The sequence below is a fragment of the Narcine bancroftii genome, chromosome 2, assembly GCF_036971445.1.
Source record: "Narcine bancroftii isolate sNarBan1 chromosome 2, sNarBan1.hap1, whole genome shotgun sequence".
Lineage (NCBI taxonomy): Eukaryota > Metazoa > Chordata > Chondrichthyes > Torpediniformes > Narcinidae > Narcine > Narcine bancroftii.
In genome coordinates this window covers 21,282,997-21,306,050 of record NC_091470.1, presented here as the reverse complement: position 1 = coordinate 21,306,050, position 23,054 = coordinate 21,282,997, and positions in this window count along the sequence as shown.

Here is a 23,054-nt window from a genome sequence, read left to right as displayed (position 1 = left end):
CATTAACAATTGGGTCTAGGGCAGTGATTCTCAGCCTTCCCTTCCCACCCACATCCCACCTTAAGCAATCCCTTACTAATCACAGAACACCGATGGCCTAGGGATTACTTAAAGTGGGATGTGAGTGGAAAGAAAAAGGTTGAGAACCACTGCTTTAGATGGAGGTGAGGAGGAACTGCTTTTTCCTGAGGGTGGTGAATTTGTAGATTCAGTGGAGTCTACCTCAGTAACTATATTTAAGAAAGGTAGGGGAATTAAGGGAAATGGCAGGTAGGTGGAGAGGAGTCTATCATCAGATCAACCAGTATCTGGTGGAGCAGGCTCGATGGGCTGGATGGCCGACTCCTACTCCCATTTCTTATATCGTCATTTTGCCAAGCCTCAATGAAGGTTCCCAACCAAAGACATTCCCTATTTCTCCCCGAATGCTGCCTCGCCTGCTGTGTCCGTCCAACGCGGTTAATTGTCACATGATATACCTGGTACACTGAGAAGTGTTTGAGTCATAAGTCAGTAATGACAGAACAGGTCTTTTGGGCCAACAGGTCCACGGTGTCCAAGGTGGCATTCTGGGCTCGTCCCATTTGCCTGCATTTGGTCCATATCAAATGGGATGAGCCCAGAACACTCATCATCCTCCGAGCATGAACAGGTCAGCTCTAACCTACATAGTACATAATAACATAGTGGAGACTTACAATAGGAAAAAACACTGAGTGCAAAAGCAAGAACCTCGTGAGAGCTCTGCAGGAGGTTGGATTATTTGGTGAAATCACACACTGAAAAAATTAGAAACATTTCCTTGAACAACCCAATCCCATTTGCCAATTGACCAAGAAGTTGTGTATAGAATACAAGAATGAGGAAGTTATCATACCAAGATGGTGTAGAGGGAAGATGAGCAGTTCCACCTTTCCCCAGTTAGACTTATAAATACCCGATTTTAAAACCTGTAAAAGTGGTTAAAAATAGTTTTTACAGACTTTGGAATAGTGGAGGATTGAAATGGCTACAAACGTGAAGAAATCAAAAACTCAATTACAAAAGAAATTATCTTATAAAAGTGTTGAAGAATTGAGGCCTACCTACCAAGTTGAAACCACGGAGCCGTCGACTGGAGTTCCCAAGCCTCAAAGGACCCCTGCTCGGCTGAGTATTACACCGGCGCCGATCGCGCATCCGGGCGGATTGGCCAAGCGGGGACAGACTTGCGAACCCACAGTAATACCTGGCAGTCTAGGGGCGTGCAGGGTAGTGTTGGAAGATTCACCTGCGTGGTCGGTGACTCTTCCAGGCATGCGCGGTGCGTCGCGAGTTCCAGAATTACTAGAGAAGTGTGGGCTGTGGAGGAGCCCGAAAGACAGCGGGCTGACGAGGTTGGCGCGCTGTCAACAGGATCTGCAGTCGCACGGGAAGAGGAACCATTGTGCCAGAAGAGGACGAAGGCCCAGTGCTATTGGAATCAACACAGGAAGAATATATGGGGACTGGGACCAGAGAAGGTAGGCCTCAAGGGGAAGTGATGGAACCTGGACTGGATTTGTGTTTACAGTATTGGAAGGCATTGCTCATCAAATGGAAAACATGTCAATGCAGATGTCTACTCAGATAAATCAAGGATTTATGGAAGTGAAAACTAATATGAATAATATGTGTGAAGAGATGACCTCTATGAAGATATGACTAGCTAAAAGTGATGTTAGTAGATGTATAAAAACAGTGGACACTGTACAGGATAATTTTTTTTAAAATTGAAGAAGCTTTTTTTGAATGTAAGAATCAAGTGGATCGTAAGAGAAAAAACGGAAAAAGTGGAGGATTCTTTCGTGGATTAGGGGATTCAGAAGAAGGAATTACTGAAAAAGATTGACTCATTAGAGAATCAAGGTCGAAGAAATAATGTAAAAATAGTAGGTCTTCCAGAAGATATGGAAGGTTCAGATCCGGTAAAATTTTTTAAGAAATGGATTCCTGAGGTACTGGGCAAGGAATTTTTTTTCCGGATGGTCTGGAGCTAGACTGCGTACATAAGAGTGTTGAGGAAAAAAACATTTCCAGGTCAACCACCGCGAGCAGTTTTGATTCGTTGTTTGAAATATCAGGATAGAGAAATCATATTACGAGTTGCGGTGCAGAAGGTGTGGCAAAATCAGACACCAATGATGGTTCAAAATAACAGTGTTCTTCTACTGATTTGAGTCAAGAAATAATTCGAAGGCGCCTAGAATTTAATACAGCTAAAGAAGTATTGTAGCAAAAGGGATATAAATTTGCTTTTCGTTACCCGGCTGCATTGAAAGTTTGTTATGAGAATTTTCAATCTCAATTTTTTGAAAATGACCATGATGCATTAATTTTTGCTAATTCGTTGTCAGATTTACGAGGAATTGGACGGTCGCCATTATCATCGCCTAAAAGGAGGGTAAATAGAAATGGGAATGGGAAACACGGAAAGAATGGAAAGAAAGTTCAAGTGACGCAAAGTCTTCTTGATATTGAAAACCCGGAACAATAATTGGGACTGGAATCATTGGGTTGAATATATTTGATTAAGTACTTTGTGCAAGTCTGAATGAGGTGGGGGTGGGGGGGGTGGGGGGTGGATAACACTGAGACCTTATACTCATCTGCCACTAGTGGGTTTTACCACACCCAGATTTTCAGAGAGTTACTACTTTCTAGTAGTTTATTTGGGGTAGTATATTTTTTCTTTTTTTTTACTTTGTGGAATTTTTATATGGGGGTAGGGTTTATAATTAAGGGAATTAGAAAGGGGAGCAATTTTATAGTAGTGTGAATTTAATTAATTAAATGTCTAATTTGAGCTTTGCAACTTTTAATGTTCAGGGATTGTATAATCCCATTAAGCGTAAACGAGTATTGGCTTACATTGTAGCGGCGGCTACACTGCTAACTGAAGGACCGCACAACCAGACGGGTTGAGTTCAGTGAGCAAAAACTGATTTATTACAGGCTGCCTGGCTGGTCTTATACTTCCAGCCCGGACCTGGCTGAGAACTGTGCTGGGGAGCCCCAACATCACCGGGATGTCATGTGGGTCCCCAAGTGCGGGCTTCTTAGCCTAGTGCCGAGGACGGGAGGAAGCCCCCAACGGCGCCATTTTGGCTGGCTGCCCCGCCACGTGCGTGACAAGTGGAGCCAGATTGCCTGCCTAATGGCGTACCACCACACAGCCCCCCCCCCCCCCAGAACCGACGCCAATGTCCTTTTTGCCAGGCAGCCTTGCTTCTTGGGTTGGGCCACAACTACTGGTTCAGTGGGGTCGAGGTGGGCTGGCTTTAACCTGTTGACGTAAACAGTGCCCTCTTACCACTGACGTCCAGTGAGAAAGTGGATCCTGAACACTGGATGACTTTGTACGGCCCTTCGTATGGTCTTTGTAGAGGTGCTATGGATGGGCCCTGCCTGATAAAAACGTACTCTGCAGAGTACAGCTCGCTGGGGACATAAGAGGCCCGTGTGCTGTGTCTGGGCGGCAGTGGGGGTATGAAGGAGTCCAACTGGGCTCAGAGACAGGGAAGTAGACCGTGCGGTGACTACTGGAGGTTGTGAAGTGCGTTGACAAACTCACCAGGTAGGGCAAGCAGTGCACCGTAGACAACCTCGGCTGATGACGCCTGTAGGTCTTCTTTGGGTGTCGAGCCAATGCCCAGGAGCACCCAAGGCAGCTCGTCCACCTAGTCAGGGCCGGTGAAGTAGGACATAAGTGCTGACTTAAGGTGGCGGTACAATCACTCGACTAGCCCATTGGCCTCTGGGTGATAGGCCGTGGTGTGATGTAGCTCGATCCCCAGCCTGTTGGCGACCTGTGCCCAGAGCACAGAGGTGAACTGGGCACCCCGATCACCGATAAGGTGGTTCGGGAAGCCGAACCGGGCAACCCAACCGTTCAAAAGAGCTCAGGAGCAGGAGTCCATGGAGGCATCTGGCATCGCCTCGAGCGGTGCAGTCTACCACTATGAAAAGGTAACAGTTGCCTTGGGAAAAGGGTAGGGTCCGACGATGTCCCCATGCGTGTGGCTGAACCGTTCCCAGACGTGTTCGAGATCTTGTACAAGCGCTCTGGTGTGCCTGTATACCTTGGAAAACTGGCGTGGGTGCAAATTCTGGCCCAGTCCACAATCTGCTTCCGAAGCCCAGGCCAGACGAAACATTCTGCCACCTTATAGACCGTGGACCTGATGGAAGGGTGGGAAAGGTCATGGATATGGTGGAAGACTTGCCTGCGCCAACGCTGGGGAATCACTGGTCGCGGGGTGCCCATGGAGACATTGCACAGGGCGGTGCCCTCACCATGAGGAGTCAAGAGGTCCTGGAACCGCAGGCCCGTGATGGCAATCCTGAAGGCCCGGGTCTCCTCGTCTGACCCCTGGTCCCGGGCGAGCTGGTCGAAGTCGAGGCCGGGTGTCAGCGCATAAATGGCCGGTCGAGAGAGTGCGTCGGTGACAACGTTGTCTTTCCCTGCCTTGTGCTGAATGTCAGTGGTGAACTCCGACACGAAGGAGAGGTGACGCTATTGGCGGGCCAACCAGGGATCTCTTGCCATAGCGAGCGCCTGAGTGAAGGGTTTGTGGTCAGTAAAAATGGTGAAAGGCCTCCCCTCCAAGAAATAGTGGAAATGACACACCGCCAGGTACATGCCCAGCAATTCACAATCGAAAGCGCTATACTTGCGCTCTGGCGGGCGAAGAAGTCAGCTAAAGAATGCCAGTGGTTTCCAATGTCCATTCACCTGCTGCTCCAGGACAGCGCCGACGGCTGTGACAGAGGCATCGACGGAGAGCGCCATATGCAGGTCGGTACATGGGTGGATGAGCAGGGTAGCCTTCGCGAGGGCATCTTTTGTGACTTCGAATGGCCTGCTGGCCTCTGGAGTACAGGCTTGTCTGGAGTACTGGAGAGTTTTGTCTTTGGCCGTGAGGAAGGCAAAAGGCGGCTGCATGATACGTGCAGTGCCTGGAATGAAGCGGTTATAGAAATTGACCATACCCGCAAACTCCTGTAGCCCCTTGAGGTTGTCCAGGCATGGGAACTCCGTGATTGCAGCAACCTTCGTAGCGGCAGGTGTGATGGTATGGCCCAGGAACTGCATGGACTCTTTCCCAAACTGGCACTTGACCAAATTGATCGTTAGGCCGAAGTCGGCTAATCGGGAGAAGAGGGTGCGCAGGTGAGACTTGTGTTGTGCCCGGTCTCTGCTGGCGACAAGGATGTCGTCCAGGTAAATGAATACGAAATTCAAATCTCTGCCCACTGTGTCCATAAGGCGCTGGTAGGTCTGGGCGGTGTTCTTAAGCCCGAATGGCATGCGTAGGAACTCGAACAAGCCGAAGGGGGTGATGATGGCCGATTTGGGTATGTCCTCGGAGTGCGCACCAGGTCGACCTTGGAGAATTCCCTCGCGCCATGCAGGTTGGCCATAAATGCCTGTATGTGAGGGATTGGGTAACGGTCAGGTACCGAAGCGTCTTTAAGCTGTCAACAATCTCTGCAGGGGCAGAGGCTTTCAGGACCAGGTGGAGCAGTAGGCCCAAGGACTGTCAGAGCGTCGAATGATCCCCAGCTCCTGCGGATGCGAGAACTCTTCCTTCGCTACCTGGAGCTTATCTGGTGGGAGCCGGCGTGCCTTGGCATGGACCGATGGGCCTTGGGTGGGGATGTAATGAAACACCCCATGACATGGTGAGGCGGCGGAGGACTACGGCTTGAGGAGGGACGGGAACTCGTCCAAGATACGCTGAAACTCATCCTTGGGCTTGCTGACCATTGCCATCTGCGGCTGCTCTGTGTGGGAGGCGTTGAGGTGAACAGATTAGAAGGTACGGGCATCTACCAGTCGCCTACCTCAAATGTCGACCAGGAGTCCGTGGGTGAGGAGGAAGTTGACACTCAGGATGGCGGTTGGAAGGGACAAAACGGTGAACCTCCATGTGAACTTCCGCTGGCCGATCTGGAAGTGGACGGTCTTATCTCCATACATTCAGATATCTGGCGAATTGGCTGCAGGGAGGGAAGCTCCTCAAGGCCGGTTCCAGGATTCGATGGCTGTGGCTGGGATGACGTTGATCTGGGCCCCTGTGTCGACGAGGAAGCGTTGTCCGCTGACTGAATCTCACAGGTAGAGAAGTCTGTGTTCTTGGCTAGCCACTGCAGCCATTAACAGCGGCCGGTCTGCTCGTTTCCCTGGAACAAACAAGGCTGACAACACTTCCGAGCCTTGGCTCCCCAGCACTGGTGGAAGCAGCAGAGGCCTGAAGTGGATGACTTGCTTCTGGCTATGCTCTTTGAGGCCCCTGCAGGGGCCGGGTGTTCCACCGTAGCTCTAGAGGAAGGCTTGGCGTGGTCATGCCCATGACTCGTAACCTGCTGGACTGCTGAGCCCTCCGGGAATCGTTCGAGCCATAGCTCCTGAGCCTTTGGAGTGACCTTCCTCGGGTCGACAAAGCTCTCCTGGGACTGTAATGGCTGGATGTTTTCAGGCAGATGGTCGAGGAAGATGCGCTCGAAGAGTGGGCAGTTGGTGTGATCGCCCATGAGTGCGAGCATCTCGTCCATCAACTCGATTGGAGTTCTGTCCCCCAAGACGTCGAGGCGCAGCATCCAAGCAGCACGCTGGCGCCTGGAGAGGCCAAGGGAGCTGGTGAGCACCTGTTTGATGGTCCCGTACTTACCTTCCGCGGGTGGGTGCTGAACTAGGTGCAGCACTCATTTGGCGGTGGCCTGGTCCAGGGCGGCAACCACATGGTAAAACTTGGTCGAATCTAATTAAATCTGGCGGAGGTGAAACTGAGCCTCTGCGTGGCTGAACCAGGTCTCCAGCTCCTGAACCCAGAAGTCAGGAAGCTTGATGGCTATAGTGTTGATCGAAGGGTCGTTCATGTTGGGTTCAAATATTTTTGTACCTGTTGGGGTCACGAATTGTAGCAGTGGCTACACTTGCTAACTGAAGGATCACACAACCAGATGGGTTAAGTTCAGTGAGCAAAAACTGATTTATTGCAGTTGTTTCCTTTAATTCTAAGGCAAGAGGTGTAGCGATTTTAGTTTATAAGAAATTATTGTTTGAATTGGAATTATTTGAAGGAAATGCCAAATGGAAGTCGCCAGGGGATGACATTTTTTCAGCTGAATTTTATAAAGTTTTTTATGAAGATTTATCCTCTGTATTTGGAGATATATTGCAGCAAATAACTGAGGATCAGTTGTTACCGTAATCTAGATAAAGAGCTATAAGTACTGTGATTTCAAAGATAGGGATCCGCTGAAAGTATCTTCATATAGGCCTATTTCTTTATTAAATGTAGATTATAAAATTATAGCAAAAGTGTTAGGGAATAGACTTGCTAAATATTTACCTCAATTGATACATATAGATCAAACCTGTTTTATTAAGAATAGAAACGTGTCTGACAATATCTTTAGATTGATAACATTGGTCAATGCATCTAGACAGCAACTGGATGTGGAAAAAGCTTTTGAGTTGAATGGAATTTTTTATTTAAGGTGTTAGAAGTTTAAATTTGGCCCTTATTTTATTGGTTGGGTTAAGGGTCTACATACAAATCCAATTGCTAGGGTGGTGACAAATGGTCAAACTTCTTTACCATTTAAATTAACACGATGGACCCGGCAAGGTTGTCCATTATCCCCAGCCTTGTTTGCGTTGGCTATCGAACCGTTAGCTCAGACAATACGACAGAATGACAAGATTGAAGGGGAGAATTGGAGATGATGAATATAAGATTAATTTATTTACAGACAATGTGTTGGTGTATTTGACAGAACGGGAGCAGTCTTTGAAATATTTGCAAGATTGTTTGTTGAAATTTGGAGAGTTATCTGGATATAAGGTAAACTGGGATAAGAGTAAAATATTGCCAGTCGGGGAAGGAAATTATTCAGAATATAAAATTATAAAATTAAAATGGTCGGATAGAATTAAATATCTAGGAGTAATAGTCAATGCAGATTATCAATCTTTATATAATTTAAACTATGTTCCTTTATTAAAAAGGATTAAAATGGATTTGATTAAATGGAAAGATCTTCCATTAACATTAATTGGCTGAGTAAATTGCATTAAAATGAATATTTTACCTCGAATCTAATATCTGTTTCAGTCGATACCATGTTTACTTTCAAAGGGTTTTTTCCAGGATTTGAATAGAGCGGTGCGGGAATTTTTATTGAAGGAAAAATTAGCACAAGTAGCCTTGCACAAACTTGCATGGAAATATGCATTAGGTGGACTTCAGTTACCTCATTTTCAAAATTATTATGAAGCAGCTCAGTTGAAATTTGTTAGTAGGACACCATGTTACAACGTTGGGCTTGGGCATGGAGAGATGCACAATCTACAATCCCAAGCACATCACTGGGGGCCTTTATCTGTGATTTACATACTGTTCTAACACACTGGCACGCAGAAGATGGACCTCCTCGTGAGCTGGAGATACTGCAGAGCCATTTTCACGTGATCATAAACGAGGAGGTTGCATGGGGAGCTACAGCAATGCACAAAAGTGCAAGAGGAACTCAGCAGGTCATGGCGCATCCATAGAAAGGAATAGGCAGTCAACCTTTTGGGCTTGAGCCCTTATTCAGGGCCGATACATTGACTGCCTATTGCTTTCCATCGATGCGCCGTGACCTGACGAGTTTCTCCTGCATTTTGGGTCATTTTATGTGACTGGATCCCTCAACCTAGTTATTCATTTGACTCCTCCCGTCCGAATGGGATTGGACAAAATCAACACAGATTTATGAAAGGGGCATCATGTGTGACAAACCTGGTGTGTTGAGGGTGGAACGTGTAGTAACAATTAAAGGAGAACTAGTGGACATAATATATTTGATTTTCAGAACTCCTCCATGAAGTCTGACACAAGAGGTACGCAAGCAAAATTAAAACAATGAGATTGTGGATGATCTACTAGCATTGAGTGGACATAGGTTGATAAAACAAGAATCAGTAGTACCTAATGGGTCATTTTCTGGGTGGCAGACAGCAACTAGTTGGTTACTGCAGAGATCAGTGTTTGGGCCCCAGCTATTCACAATGAGGGAACCATATGCAATGTTTGTAACCTAACTCACAGTCCAAAACGTGAGACTGTGAGTTCCCATGAAGGTGCAAAAAACTTCAAGACGATTTAGACAAGTTGAGTTAGTGGCCAACAGTATTACACAGCTATCTACTTTAGTGAGGAAAAACAGAAAGGCAGGTGGGGACAACGATGTGCAAACGAACCTGGATATTCGCAAAAAATTAATGCAAACATGCAGGTTTAGCACTTAGCTTAAGCATGCAAACGATATATTAGCCTTCATGACAAAGACATTTTGAGAAGTGTTACAGAACAGAGAGACTTGGGGGTACAAGTACAAAGCTCCATGAAAGTAGCCACAGAGGGAGACAGAGTGGTGAAGAAGGCATTTGACACATTTGCTTTCACTGGTCAGGGCATTGAGTACGAGCTGGGTCGTCAGTATTACAACTGTACAGGACATTGGAGAGACTGTGTTGTGCACTGTTTTGGTCAAGGAGAGAATAATCAGATATGGAAAGAGTTCTAGTCACCTTGCTATATGAAGGATGCGATTAACCCAGAGAGGATATAGAAAGATATAGGATATCTCAGTTGGCCTAGAGGTTAGTGCAACGCCTTTACAGCGCGAGTGATCGGGACCGGGGTTCAAATCCTGCAATGTCCGTAAGGAGTTTGTACATTCTCCCCATGTCTACGTGGGTTTTCCCCAGATGCTCCAGTTTCCTCCCACCATTCAAAACGTACTGGGGATGTAATTGAGTGGCACAGGCTCTTTGGCCGAAATGACCTGTTACCGTGCTGAATGTCTAAATTTTTTTTTAATTTAAAAAAAAAAAATTTTTAAAGATTCTCAAGGATGTTACCTGGACTGGAGGGCTTTAGTTGTGAGGGAATACTGGGTAGGTTGGAAGTTTTATCCCATGAGCAAAGGAAGCGAAGGGCTGACCATACAGAGGTTTATAAAATCAAGAGGGGCATGGAGGAGCTGAATGGAAGCAGTAATTTTGCCTATGTCAGGAAATCCAAAACTAGAAGGCAAAGGTTTATGATCAGAGGAAAAAGATTTAAAGAGGACCTGAGAGTCAAGGATTGCTCACAGAGGGTGGTGGGTGGTATGTGGATCGAGCTCCCAGAGGTAGTAGAAGAGAAGGATAAACCTGCGTAATTTCCCACTCTAGGAGAATATGGACAAGTTGCTGAATATATTTAATGAGGTAATATATTTCTAGACACATCGAGGGAAAGGGGAGAGAGCAGCAACATGTTTCAGATAGAGAAGCGGAATGATCAGGCCTACTCCTGCTACATTTGGTGACTGTGCTTAGAACTACAGAATTAGAGCTTTATGGGAGAAATTCAAATTCTCACCTACTTCAGCATTCTCATCCAGAAACATTTCAGTTTTAAATTCTCACTCCCCATGTCCTTGTCCCTCTGTGTTCCTCCTGGTTAAGGTCCCCACCATGCCCATGGGATTCCCTTCAGATTTTCTCGTTCTCTTCTTTCCCCTTATCTTCCACTCCTCCAGTGGATCACATGCAGATCATCCAGGAGCCTCAGGAGCCAAGATGAAGGCATTGATATTCCCATCCTCACTGTTAATGTCAATACACCCAAGTACCCGCTGGATCTGGGACTGTTAGTCATTCAGATACTCATTCCCTTCCACAATCCAAGGATGCCAAGTTCTACGTTAGTTCAGACCTTTTGTGCCTGAATGGTTTGCATCAACTCCATTCATCTGATAAACCAAAATTAACTTAACTCAAAATTGGGTTGATCTGAGATGGACAATTATTCCAAGGGTGACAATATTTTTATTAAAATTGGTTTTCCCCACCCGCCACGTATTTGCCACAGTTTCACTAATCACCCTATCTACATGTGACTTAACTATTCTGGCCCATGAGTCTTCATCAAACTATCACAGGAATAAAGCATTGTCTTTTACCACTTGATAACCTTCATTAAGACCACTTTTTTTTAAACTTGTAATGGAAACAATCTGTATCTCAGGTGGTTTAAGGCAGAAAATATCGAGCTGTTCCTCCTGGCACAGTGATTCTCAACCTTTTTCTACCCACTCACATACCACTTTAAGTAATCCCAATGCCATCAGTGCTCTTTGATTAGTAAGGGATTGCTTAAGGTGGCATATGGATGGGAAGGGAAGGTTGAGAATCACTGTTCTAGACCCAATTGTTTCTGAAATATTTTGCTTGAGTAATATGGTCATTGGGCCATTTCCTTTGGAGTTATGAAACCGTGCACATAACAAGTCAATTAGGTACGATTAAAACAGTGGTTTTCAAACTTTTTCTTTCCACCCCACACCACCTTTCCACCCCACACCACCTTAACCAATCCCTAACTAATCACAGAGCACCTATGGCATAGAGAATACTTAAAGTGCGATGTGAGTGGAAAGAAAAAGGTTGAGAACCACTGAGATAGAGAAAACACAAGTTGGCTTTTTCCACTAAGATTTGGTGAGATACAAATCAGAGGATATGGGTTAAGGGTGAAAGGGGGAAAGTTTAGACAGAACACAAGGGGGAATTTCTTCAGCCAGAGAATAGTGCCAATGTGAAATGAGCTGCAAGCTGAATGCAGGCTCAATTTTAATAGTTAAGAAAAATTTGGACAGGTACATGGATGGGAGGGTTATGGACTGGGTACAGGTAGTGGGACTAGGCAGTATAGTTCGGCACAGACTAGAAAAACCGAAGAGCATGTTTTCTGTGCTCTAATATTCTGTGGTTAAATATCTCCTTCCCCCACTCTGCATAGATTTCCTCTGCTCTGACAAGAAATGCCCTTCAATCTTAGTTGATCGCAATAATGCTGCAAGGGAGTTGGGGGGGGGGGGGGGTCATCCTCAACAAGAGTGAGTTATTTAGCCCAGATTCCACACCAACCATCACCCATTCTTAAACTCGTCCTACCAAAACAGTTTTATTCTCCCCAGATTCCCATCAATTCGATTAATGCCCACCCCCACCCCCAGATTTTAACACTCGCAACACCTGAGGGGAAGTTTACAGAGGGTAATTAATCCCCACATGACATGTAGTGCAAATTCCACATCCGAGGTCAGGATTGAACCCAGGGTGCTATGAGGCACCAGTGCAGTAGCAGTGCCACCAAGCCACTTTAACTTGCCCAACTCCCAGTGTAGTTTGTACTGCACAGTCATCCAGAAATGCAACCCAGAGCCTGTCGCATGCTCATCTGTTTTGTCCTCAAGTCAGCGGACAGACAGCAGGTCATGAGACCTGTCTCTAAGGGGCGCCTGGCGACACTAATGGCGACTCTTAGTCTCCCTTTCGGCAGGCAGAGGGCAATTTCATGTAATATTACTTGTTCTGTACAATTACATGATAATAAAGGAATCTTGAATCTTGTACTCTATCAGCGAACAAGGTGCAGTCTTTCTGTTCAGATTGTTTAATTATACAACCGCAGTTGGAAAGGGAAATAGTAAATATAGAAAAAGAATTAGCAATGAAGGAAGATACAACTAAAAGAAGAGAATTGGCAGATAAAAAAATAAAATATGAAACATTACAAACATAAGGTGGAGAAGAATATAATGAAGACAAAACAGAAATATTATGAACTAGGTGAAAAAAGGCACAAAATCCTAGCATGGCAGCTTAAGACAGAACAAGCTAAGAAAATGGTATTGGCATCAAGGAAAAAACACAAACAAATTACATATAATCCAAAAGAAATTAAGGAAAACTTTAGAGAATTCTATGAACAATTATACCGAACTGAAAACGAAGGGAAAGAAGGGAAAATAGATGAATTTCTAACTAAAATTGAACTACCAAAACTACAAATAGAGAAACAAAATAAATTATCAGAGCCATTTGGAATAGTAGAAATACAAGAGATAATAAAAAAATTACCAAATAATAAGACACCAGGAGAGGATGGATTCCCAATAGAATTCTATAAAACATTTAAAGACTTATTAATTCCGCCCCTCCTGGAAGTAATCAACCAGATTGATAAAACACAAAGCTTACCAGATTCATGTAAAACAGCAATAATTACAGTAATAGTAAAGCAAGGGAAAGATCCACTCACACCAGCGTCATATAGACCAATATCTTTACTTAACACAGATTATAAGATAATAGCTAAACTATTAGCAAAAGATTAGCAGAGTATGTACCGAAAATGGTAAATCTAGACCAAACTGGATTTATCAAAAAAAGACACACAACAGACAATATTTGTAAATTTATTAACTTAATTCATGCAGTAGAAGGGAATAAAGCGCCAAAAGTAGCAGTTGCTTTAGACGCAGAGAAGGCCTTTGACAGAGTAGAATGGAATTATTTGTTCAAAGTATTGCAAAAATTCAGTTTACCGGAGAAGTATATTAATTGGATTAAAGCATTATATAAGGGACCATTAGCGAAAGTGACAGTAAATGGACATGTATCAAAGCAATTTAACTTAAGCAGGTCAACACGGCAGGGATGCCCACTATCACCTTTATTGTTCGCGTTAGCTATAGAACCACTAGCAGAATTGATAAGAACAAAAAATAATATAAAAGGGATAAAAATAAAAGACAAGGAATATAAAATCAGTTTATTTGCGGATGATGTTATAGTATACTTAACAGAACCAGAACTATCAATAAAAGAATTATATAAGAAATTGAAGGAATATGGAGAAGTGTCGGGTTACAAGATCAACGTAAATAAAAGTGAAGCAATGCCTATGAATAATGCAGATTTCTCAAAATTTAAGAAGGAATCACCATTTAGATGGCAAATGCAAGCAATAAGATACCTAGGTGTACAAATAAATAAAAATCTCGGCCAACTATATAAACTCAATTATTATCCACTAATGAAAAAATTACAGGACGATTTAGAGCAGTGGAAAGATTTACCACTAACACTAATAGGAAGGATAAACTGTATTAAAATGAACATTTTTCCAAGGATATTATACCTATTTCAGGCATTGCTAATACAACTGACAGAGAAATTCTTCAAGGAGTTAAAGAAAATAATAAGGAAATTTTTATGGAAAGGGGGGAAACCGAGGATAGCACTAGATAAATTAACAGAATGATATAAACAAGGAGGCTTACAACTGCCAAACTTTAAAAATTATTATAGAGCCGCACAATTAAGATACCTATCAGATTTTTATCAAACAAGGGAAAAGCCAGATTGGACCAGATTAGAATTAGATAAAATAGGGGAAAAGATACCTGAACACATATTATATAAATGGGATGAAAAATTGGTACAACATAGAAGTTCTCCAGTATTACATCATCTACTCAATATTTGGAAGAAGATTCATGTAGAAAGAAATAAAACAAATTATCAATTACCAAAACTAATATTGACGCAAAACAAGTTACCCCCTTTTACAATAGATAAACTTTCCTTTAGAGAATGGGAGAAAAAAGGGATTAAAAGAATAGAAAATTGTTTTTCAGGAAATAGATTATTATCCTTTGAACAAATGAAAGATAAATACAATATAACTCAAGATACAGCGCTGGCATATTACCAATTGAGATCCTACTTGAAGGATAAATTAGGAAGCAGTTTGAGTTTGCCAGAGGGAAGTAACTTTGAATATGTGATTACAGATACAATGATAATCAAAAGATTTATAACAAATATGTATATTAAACTGCAAGAAAAGGAGAATGAGGAAACAAATGGTAAAACTAAACAAAAATGGGAACAAGATTTAAATATAAAGATAAAACAGGAAACATGGGAGAAGTTATGCTCTGGAACGATGAGAAATACAATAAATACGAGGTTACGTATGATACAATATAACTGGATACACAGGCTATACATTACACCTCAAAAGTTAAATAAATGGGACCCAACAGTATCTGATAGATGTATTCGATGTAAAAAAGAAATGGGAACAACAATTCATGCAATCTGGACATGTGAGAAAGTAGAAAAATTTTGGGAAGATGTAAATCAGATATTAAATAAAATAACAGAAAACAATATACCAAAGAATCCAGAGATCTTCCTCCTAAGTAACATAAAAAACAAAGAATTTGGAATTGATTTGGATGGTGCACAAAAAAGATTTGTTAAGATAGCTCTAGCCGTAGCAAAAAAATGTATTATGTCAACCTGGAAATTGGAAGATAATTTGAAAATACAACAATGGTATATAGAAATGAATAAATGTATTCCATTAGAAAAAATAACATATAGTTTAAGAAATAATATTGAAATATTCGAACAAATATGGGAGCCTTACATGAAACACAATAGCGAAAACCTACTGGGGACAATCACTACCTAAGTTAACGAAAGGAAAAGGAAATGAAAAGAATGGACTCAGTGGAATTTCTGGTGTATTTTTATTGAATGACAACATTGTTTGACTGGTTTAATGTATCCTAGATTTTGTACTTTAAATGGACGGGAGGGGGGAGGTAGGGTGGGTGGGATGGGAGGAGGGAAGGTGGGGGAGAAAATGGCACTGTATATGTGTGAAAAGGAAAAAGTGTGTATCATGGTTAATGTGATTTATGGTGTGAAAAATAAAAAATTGGCACCAAGAGATTTCTTTAGGCAGTCCTTGTACCTTTTCTTTGGTGCACCTCTGTCGGTGGCCAGTGGAGAGCTCGCCATATAACACGATCTTGGGAAGGCGATGGTCCTCCATTCTGGAGACGTGACCCACCCAGCGCAGCTGGATCTTCAGCAGCGTGGACTCGATGCTGTCGACCTCTGCCATCTCGAGTACTTCGACGTTAGGGATGAAAGCGCTCCAATGAATGTTGAGGATGGAGCGGAGACAATGCTGGTGGAAGCGTTCGTAGGTGATGCCGGTAGAGGACCCATGACAACGGCTCTGTATACGCTTTCTTTGTGAGGTTTTTCAGTTGGTTGTTTTTCCAGACTCTTTTGTGTAGTCTTCCAAAGGCGCTATTTGCCTTGGCAAGTGTCTGGTGTCTTATCTCGTTGTCGATCCTTGCATCTGATGAAATGGTGCAGCCGAGATAGGTAAACTGGTTGACCGTTTTGAGTTTTGTGTGCCCGATGGAGATGTGGGGGGGCTGGTAGTCATGGTGGGGAGCTGGCTGATGGAGGACCTCAGTTTTCTTCAGGCTGACTTCCAGGCCAAACATTTTGGCAGTTTCCGCAAAACAGGACGTCAAGCGCTGAAGAGCTGGCTCTGAATGGGCAACTAAAGCGGCATCGTCTGCAAAGAGTAGTTCACGGACAAGTTTCTCTTGTGTCTTGGTGTGAGCTTGCAGGCGCCTCAGATTGAAGAGACTGCCATCCGTGCGATACCGGATGTAAACAGCGTCTTCATTGTTGAGGTCTTTCATGGCTTGGGTCAGCATCATGCTGAAGAAGATTGAAAAGAGGGTTGGTGCGAGAACACAGCCTTGCTTCACGCCATTGTTAATGGAGAAGGGTTCAGAGAGCTCATTGCTGTATCTGACCCGACCTTGTTGGTTTTCGTGCAGTTGGATAACCATGTTGAGGAACTTTGGGGGGCATCCGATGCGCTCTAGTATTTGCCAAAGCCCTTGCCTGCTCACGGTGTCGAAGGCTTTGCTGAGGTCAACAAAGGTGATGTAGAGTCCTTTGTTTTGTTCTCTGCACTTTTCTTGGAGCTGTCTGAGGGCAAAGACCATATCAGTAGTTCCTCTGTTTGCGCGAAAGCCGCACTGTGCGGCTTTCATCTCATTACGCCATCTATTAATATCAATCACATTAGCATTTTTCCATGTACTTGCTATACATTTTTTTGCTACAGATAAAGCTAAATATACAAAAGCAATCTGAAATTTGTCTAATCCCAAATCTTTCAAAGGCTTCAACTTACCCAACAAAAGTATTGTCGGGTCTAGAAGTATTTTGATCTTATACAAATGTTCCAAAAACAATTGAACTGCTTTCCAAAAAGATTGTATATGTACACATAACCAAACAGCATGAAAAAAAGTTCCAACTGAATTACCACATCTAAAACAAGAGTCTGATTCACTAAAACCATATTTTTAAAAACTTTTCAGGTGTTAAATACAATTGATGTAAAAAATTGTAATTAACCATTGCGTAATGAACATTTATCAATCTAGTAACACTATCATGGCAAATATCTAACCAGTCATCCTCAGAAAAAGTAAGGTTAATATCCTTTTCCGATTTAATCTTAGATCTATCCCATCCTTTTTTTTTCCATATTTTTCTGTAATGTTTGGTACATTAATGAAATGTATCCCTACTTTGGTGCAATCACAAGAAAAGATCCAAATTTAGTCAATTTAGGTAAAATCATATCTCTACCAAATATCTGTTTTACTAAGGATCGAAGTTGATAATAAACAAATAAAGAATTCTCGTTAATACCAAAATCTTCCCTCATTTGATTAAAGGATAAAAATTGACCTTCTTTAAAACAATCCCCCAAGTTTTTTATACCTTTAGATTTCCAATGTAATAAACATTGATTATACATTGAAAAAAGAATAAGTTGGTTATTATATAATGGTGTTAAAGTCAATAATTTACCCTTAGAACCTATCATTCTATTTTTCCTCATCCATAACTTCATTAAGTTTTTTAGTATAGGCACATTATATTGTTGTAATAAATTTAAATTCCACCGAAACAAAAATTGATGTATTTCAAATTCAGAAATATTTTATCCCAACTAGGGGGCCATTCCAAATCCATTAATGAACTAATAAATTTAAATTGAGCTGCCTCATAATAATTTTGAAAATCTGGTAAACGTAATCCCCCCCCCATGCATATTTCCAGGTTAGCTTATTCAAAGCTACTCTCAGAAATTTACCCTTCCATAAAAATTCCCTAACCATTTTATTTAAATCTCAAAAAAAATTCTTATTAAGTAAACACGGAATTGACTGAAACAAATATTGTATACGTGGAAAGATATTCATTTTGATTGTATTTATTCTTCCAATTAAATTTATAGGAAGATCCTTCCATTTAATCAAATCAGCTTTGATCTTTTTCATTAACGGTACATAATTTAATTTATATGAAGATTGATAATCAACATCCACATTTATACCCAAATATTTAATTCGATCAGTCCGCTTCAAATTAATAATATTCTTATAAACTGAATAATCTCCTTCTCCTATCGGTAAAATTTCACTTTTTTCCCTGTTAACTTTATATCCAGATAAAGATCCATATTGTGTGAACATTCCTTCAAGTATAAAAGTGACCGAGCTGGGTTTATTAAATACACCAGAATGTCATCAGCAAATAGATTAATTTTATACTCCTCATCTAAAACTCTCATACCTTGTATCTGTGTATTTTGTCATATCAACTGTGCTTAAGGTTCAATTACTAACACAAACAAAGCTGGAAACAAAGGACAACCTTGTCGAGTTCAACGAGTTAATTTAAAAGGTTCCGAGATCTGACCATTTGTCAATACCCTGGCTATTGGTTTATTATATAAAGCTTTAATCCAACCAATAAAAGAAGGACCAAACTTAAATTTCTCTAAGACTTTAAATAAAAAGATCCACTCAACTCTATCAATTCTGCATCAAGAGATATCACCATCGGATGGTCAGGGCACTGTCGATATTTATAAATCAAACTAATCACTCAAAGAATATTATCTGAAGCATACCTATTCTTTATGAAAACTGTTTGATCAACATGTATCAACTTAGGTAAAAATTTAGCCAATCGATTTGCTAATACTTTAGCTATTATTTTATAGTCTACATTTAACAAAGAAATTGGTCTATATGAAGATACCTTTAACGGATCGCTATCCTTCTTAGGAATTACAGTAATTAAGGCACTAAAGCACGATTCAGGTAGATCATGTGTCGTAACACATCTCCAAACAATGTAGATAAATCATCATAAAATACCTTATAAAATTCAACCAAAAACCCATCATCACCAGGTGATTTTCCATTCAGCATTTCCAACATAGCCGATTTAATTTCTAAAATCAGTAAAAGGAGCCTCCAGCTCCAATATGTCTTCTTCTCCTAATACCGGTAATTTCAACACCGATAAAAAGGAGTCAATCGATCCACTCTCCTGTTTTTCCTCAGAAGTATATAATTTCTTATAAAATGAATGAAATTCATCATTAATCTCACAAGGTTTGTAAGTAACAGTCAAATTTTGTCTGACTGCATTAATAATCCTTGATACCTGTTCTTTCTTTAACTGCCATGCAAGTACCTTTTGCGCTTTCTCACCCCATTCATAATACCGTTGTTTAGATCTATTAATCAAGCATTCAAATTGATAAGAATACAAAGTATTATATTTCAATTTCAATCTAGACAACTCTATCTTCTGATTTTCTGTCACATCTCTCTGAAATTCCTTTTCTAATTCATCAATCTGTTTCTCTAATTCAAGGCTCTTGGTCAGATAATTCTTTTTAACCTTAGAGATACAACTAATTATTTGACCTCTCAAGTAAGCTTCCATAGCATCCCACAATATAAATTTACTCTGAACGGAGTTAACATTTTCTTCCAAAAAGAGATTAATTTATTTTTTTTTAATTCAATAAATTCCGCTTTTTTTAACATCGTATTGAATCTCCAATGAGAAGCTGCACGAACTTTTTCAGAACTCTCATAAGTAAAATACAACAAAGAATGATCTAAAATTACCCTACTTTTATATTCTGCTTGCAGTATTTTCCCCTGTAAATGTGCCGATACTAAAAAAAAATCAATTCTGGAAAAAGACTCATGTCTAAATGAATAAAAAGAGAAATCCTTCTCTGTTGGGTTTAGACGTCGCCAAATGTCCACTAAATTAAAATCTTTCATCAAAGCTCGAATTTGAATTGCCATTTTAGGTTTTTTAATATTTTTTGGAGATTTATCTAATAAAGGTTCCAAAACACAGTTAAAATCTCCTCCAACCAGAACATTTTCATGAGCTTGTCCCAGAAACAGAAATTCATCCGAAATAAATGCTTCATCATTTCACATTCGGTGCATAAATGTTAAGTGAAGTCCAAAATTCATTAAAAATCTTACAATTCAACTTAAGAATACATCCTGCATTCATTTCCATTGATTGTAATTCAAAAGATAAATTTTTATATATCAAAATTGCTACTCCCTTAGCTTTGGAGTTAAATGAAGAAGAAAAAACATGTCCAACCCAGTCCCTCTTCAATTTCATATTTTCTTTTTCATTCAAATGTGTCTCCTGTAAAAAAGCAATATCAATCTTCATCATTTTAATGTAAGCCAAAATTCGCTTACGCTTGATCGGGTTGTTTAATCCCTGAACATTAAAGGTAGCAAATTTCAGATTCGACGTATCTAATACAATTGCTAAATATCAAAAATAATCACAAAATTAATAATACCAAAGAAAAAAAAGAGATTTTTTTTATATAGGACCCTCAAACTAAAATATATAGGCCCTCCAAATAAAAATAATATTCGTTAATAAGAGAAAAAAAACAAAAAAAAACTACCAACAGGTTAAAAAAAACTGGGTGTAGATTACCCACTAGTGACTGATGACTAACAAAGAAGTTAGTGCAATCCCCATCTCCCCAGCCAGCCAATCAAAAATATTAACATATTACAACAAAAAAAAATCAGCCTTGAGATTCCAGTCCAGATGGTGAACTCATTTCAAGAGTAGGTGAACTCTTTCCATTCCCGTTCTTTCCACTTCTGCCATTTTGCCCATTTCCAAGTCCATCAGATTTCCTTTTAGGAGATAATGGTGGACTTCTTTGTCCTCTGACATCCAGTAACGAATTAGCAAAAACCTTTGTTTCATGCTCACTCTCAAAGAATTGACACTGATAGTTTCCATGAAACACTTTCAACACAGCAGGATAACGAAAAGCAAATTTGTAACCTTTATGCCATAAAACATCTTTAACTGGATTAAATTCACGTCCGCGTCTGATGATATCTTGACTCAAATCAGGGTAGAAGAAAACTCTACTATTCTGAACCATCATTGGAGCTTGCCTTTGTCTTGCATTTTGAACTTCAAGTCGAAGAATTGTCTCTCTGTCCAAACAATTCAAACAATGAACTAACACAGCTCTTAGAAGTTGACCAAGTTGGGGTGGTCTTCTAAAAGCTCTATGTGCTCTTCCATCAGGAAAAGACTTTTCCCCCAACATCTGGGGAATCCAATTTTTAAAAAATTTGACAGGATCTTGACCTTCTGGCAAACCCACAATTTTCACATTATTTCTTCTGCTTTGATTTTCCAAATAGTCCTTTTTTTATTAACTCTTTTTCCCGGGCTCCTAAATCTTGAACTGATTTTTCCACCTTTACAATTGTTTCTGTATTGGATTGTATCTGTTGTTTACATTCAGAAAAAGAAGCTTCAATTTTTTTTTAAGTTTTCCCAATTTTCTTTAACTTCTGCCTTAACCAAAGTTAAGTCTGAAATTATATTAGTATTCATTTGAACCAGCTGGTTCAATTGACCAGTAATAACATCCAAATAAGAAGCAATACCTTCATGTAAACAGACTGAGGTGCAGTTTGAAATGGAGGATCCGATTCCATAAGTTGTAACTCACTTTCTTCCAGCTCTTCTTCCATTTCCTGTGCAGTGGTAGAGTAAGGCGAGTCCTCTTCTAGTTGTGCTTCAAAAGGCAGCATTCTAGTCGTTTTGCTGCGAGTTTGGACACCCAACGACGACCCCTCAACTTCTTCAGGGGGTCATCTCTGCTGTCATAGGAACAGAGGAAGTAGGAACAGGAGTAGGCCAAAAATGGCCCATCGAGCCTGCTCCGCCATTCAATACGATCATGGCTGATCTAATTTAGGACCTAACTCCACCTACCTGCCTTCTCCCCATATCCCCTAATTCCCCTAATTGTCCCCCGGCAGACCATTTTTTCATAAAATTACAGAGTTCTCCGTAATTAACAGCGCCACCCAAGCCCACAGTCGCTGTAGACTGCGTGTCTGCCATCACAATCCTCTTCCTCCGCGCTCCCGTCTCTTCCAACAGGGGTGTTCGTTGTAACAAGCCTCCAGACTCATGCCCGACTTCTTGGGAGAGCGCTCCTTCCTCTGCAGAACGGGTCAAACCAGTGCCATCTTGAGACTGGTGAGTAGCTGTTACCTTAACTTTTGTCCCCACCGGAGATCGTTGAAGCTTGGGGATCGCTGAAAACGGATCCGAGGCTGTTCCAAGTCATTTAGGCCCCAATTCTTCTGCACTTCGAAACTCTATTTTCTTTTGTAACTGAGACTTAGTTTTTTTTTGAATTAGCAGCCATAATGGCTCACCAAAATATCAAACTGAAAATTAAAGTTTTAAAATTAAAAATAAAGGGTTAAAAAACGGACACTTAAAAGTCTGACCAGAGAGGGCAGGGATTAGACGTCTAGTCTCTACGCCATCTTGCCACGCCCCCAGTACTATGAATTATGAACAAATATTTCGTTCTCATCTTTGTTCAACGGCTTCGAGAAACCACACTAGTCCGTTTTCAACTGCAGCCCCTGGGTAGCCTTCCTGGTACCCAGGTGCGATTTCTGGGGCAAAGGTGCTAGAAGCACCTTTTAAATCGCAGGGTGGTCAACCCATTAAATCGGCAACCCAGCGATTTAAGGGGGAATCCCGCCCCCCACAATGACATGTCGCGTACTCACCAGAAGTATTGCCAGATGCTCAGATGCTGGCTACCGCAGTGACACATGCACGCAAGCGCTGACGTCACCAGAATAGGTGGGTCAGCTATTTTCCTGATCAAATTGCCTGTAGACAAGGACTAGGTAAGTTTAACTGGGTTCCCTGACCACCTCCGAGGTAGGTCAGGGACCCGGTTGGATTCTGACAAGGTTGACCAGGTCGGACCCTTTCTAACTGCTGTGTAACTGGGCCTACTGTTAGTCTGTGTTAATAGCCTCAATTCAAGATGTTAATTGGCTAAAATTGCTAACCTAAAAGTTGGCAGATTTTAGCCTATTATCAC